The sequence below is a fragment of the Trichechus manatus genome, unplaced genomic scaffold, assembly GCF_000243295.1.
Source record: "Trichechus manatus latirostris isolate Lorelei unplaced genomic scaffold, TriManLat1.0 scaffold00030, whole genome shotgun sequence".
Lineage (NCBI taxonomy): Eukaryota > Metazoa > Chordata > Mammalia > Sirenia > Trichechidae > Trichechus > Trichechus manatus.
This window is the reverse complement of record NW_004443966.1, coordinates 7,178,909-7,182,237: the sequence shown is the minus strand read 5'-3', so window position 1 is coordinate 7,182,237 and position 3,329 is coordinate 7,178,909.

Sequence of the window (3,329 nt, the reverse complement as noted above, 5' to 3'; positions counted from 1 at the left end):
CTTCAGCACCTCATGAGAATAATTAGACCTCCTTCATAGGTTAGAGAGAGTATTAAATAAAAGGATGTATGTGCAAACTCTTTGTAAATTGTTCAGTGCTTCAGATGTATTTTAGTTACTGTCATTAGATGAGAGACCTTGTATTTTGTTTTTTTTTTTTTGATTGACAGCAATCAGTTGTATCTCTGGGTGGTGATGTACGTCTGACAAGCTCCGTATAGTAATGCATTAGAACATAATTTAGAAGACCATGAACCACAGTCATACTTCCTAAGTTCAAATCCTGCCTGGTTCCACACTTACCCACTCAGTGACCTTGGGCAAGTTATTATGCTTTCTATGCCACGGTTTTCTCTGTTCTAAAATGGAGATGACAACTGCATCAAATTCATAGGGATGTTGTAGGGAGGAAAAAGAAGTGAGTCAGATCATGAATATAAAGGCTTGGTATGTCTTGTTGTTGTCAGTTGGCTCTGACTGGTGGCAACCTTATGCAAAACAGAACAAAATGTTGCCCAGTCCTGCACTGTCTTCACGATCATTGGAATGTTTGAGTCCACTGTTGTGCTCTTGTGTTAATCCATCTCATGGAGGGTTTCCCTCGTTTTCACCAACCCTTTACCAAACATGATGTCATTTTCAAGCAATTGGTCTTCCTGATGATGTGTCCAAAATAAGTAAGGCAAAGTCTTGCCATCCTGGCTTCTAAGGAGCTTTCTGGTTGTATTTCAAGCGTTCAGTAAACATTCATTGTTTCTGTTAGTATGGATTTTATGGGTCCACTATTCCTAAAGAGCTGTCTTCTTTCATGCTCAGAGTAAAGACGTGCCAAAGGAAACACTTGAATTCTGTCGATGGGAGGCAGCACTCATATCTCAGAAACTATTGATTTTCCATCAGCTGCTTCATTGATGCCGGTTTTGCAATTGGCAGGACTTGCTTTTGCTTGTCTCTCAGCCTGTGCCATTACTGGCTGGAACATCCCAAGACACGACTGGCTTTTTGGTAGAAACCCGCCGTCACAGGATGCATCCTGAACTAAAAAGCCTTGTTCTTACTTTGCTCATCAGTTTTTAGACACTGCTGTTGTGGAAGATGGGACATTGGCCTGGGTATCTCTGGGTTCTGGTCCCAACTCTGCCGCCAACTCACTGTGGCCTTGAGCAAGTCATTTCAGCTCTCTGGGTCCTGGTGTCCTCCTGGGTACACTGAGAACGAGATACTCAGTTTAAGGATCTGCTCCAAGTACCATAATATTCCCTTCCTTCGCTTTGGGTGTTAAATTTTTTTTTTTTTTTTTTTTCTGAAACCAAACAAAACCGATGGTGAGAGTAGTTGCGGGGTTGTTTGGAGATTGTTTTTGAATCCACGGAGGGCAGAATTCAAGCTGGCAATTCTCCATTACTACATGTATGTCTTTTTTTAAAACCCCAATCTGAATCGCTGCACTAGATGACAGACAGGGCATGGCATGGGTTGTTTAGTAGGTAGGTGCCTGAAAACTGAGCCCCCTCCCCAAGCCCGCTCCAGGAAGGGCTTTTGGGCTCCACGTTGCTGTTCTTCGTTAGGAAAGTCTAGATTTCCCTGAGTGCTTTTCAGAATTTGTATTCCCTAGGAACAAAGTGTTTTCTCTGCTGTACATGGGGTCACTATGTGTCGGGAGGGGCTCAATGGCACCTATCAACAACAGGAACAAAGTGAACAAATACAACCGTTTGATGAACAGTCACAAGAACGGATTGTTGCTTTCCAGTTTTCTTTCTTTTTTTGTCCTGGCACCATATCCCGTATCACCTCCTACTGGACTGATCTGTCTCCTTTTTCTCTCCTTAAACTGCAAGCACCTTCCTTTGGGGCAGAGATTATGGCTTATTGCTGTCCATATCCAGGGTGCCTCGTGCCTGGCCCAGCATATTGTAAATACTTAATAAACATTAGTAACAAACATTAGTTAAACGAATCCGTAAATGAATAATTTTTAAGATCTTTCCAGCTTGCACATTCTGATCCCTACACCCAAATGTTGGCTAATTTATTTCAAAAGTTTTTGCCATAACTTCCGGCATTGCTTCCTGCTCTTTGAGGACACCATTACAGTATTTATTGAGTATATATCTATTCATGTTCTTCCTCTCTTGCTTCTCTCTCTATCTTTCCCTCTCTGCCTTCCTTTGGCGTGTAACAGGCATATAAGTACAATTGAACAAAAAAGACATAGCCCCTGCCTTCACAAACCTTACAGTTTACCCAGGGAGAAAGATATCAGACAGATAATCACAACATAGAAAGCCGATTACAGTTGTGGATGGCAGCAAAGCAGACAGTGCATGAAGTAGGGGGAAATGAGTGCTTCCCAACGTGGAATACTCTGGAAGTCCAGCGGGATCTTTCTGTTGGCACGCCAAGAGTTAAAGTAAGCTATGTTAAAGACTGACTGAAGTGTTTCTCCTGAGACCATCCCTACTTAAATTCATTTCTGCCAATCATAATGTCCTACTTACATGAGCTTGCTCGGCTGTTATCTCAGTCTCTGCAACATAATCTTCTCCCCTCTCCTACTGGTGCTGCCATCTTATTTTTACCCTAATGGACCACACTTCCCGCTCCATCTGACTCAACATCATACTGTTTAACTCCTTTACTGGGCTACCTCTCTCATTTCCCTCTTTCTGTTTGGTAGTGTTGATTTTTTCTTCCCCCTGCTTTTGTATCTGGACTTTCTTCCACTTTCCCATTACATAATGGGGGGCAATACATTATAGAGAAAAGAGCCTGAGCTTTGAAGAAAGATGGCCTTGAGTTCAAAGTCTAGCTCCACTAATTAATGGTTATGTGACCATGGATAAGTGGTCAGTAATTCCAAATGCCCGGAGAGCTCATATAAGAAGAGGAAAATGAGGCTCAGAAAAATGTGCGTTCACTGTTTCCATTCAATCTTTCCTGATCGAGTGCTTTGTATAAAAATCGCTCTTAGGATGTGTCAGATACTGTTTGCTCATAAATTTCTCACAATATTTCCATGAGGTGTACTAATATAATGGTAGTAATATTCGTCCTCATCTCCACCCCCATTTTGGAGGGGAGAACACAGAAGCACAGGGAGATGAAATCCGTGCCTAAGGGTTCAACAGCTAGTGATGGCAGAAGTCTGATTTAAGCGCTGGCATCTCACTCCAGACCAATGATATCTCGCTGTTCTCAACTACGCATTTTAGTTTTCTCATCTGTAAAATGAGACTAATAATGTACACTTCATGGACTTGTTGAGAAATGAATAAGATAATATATAAAATACTTAAAGCTCTGTCTGCCTGACAAAACCCAAACCC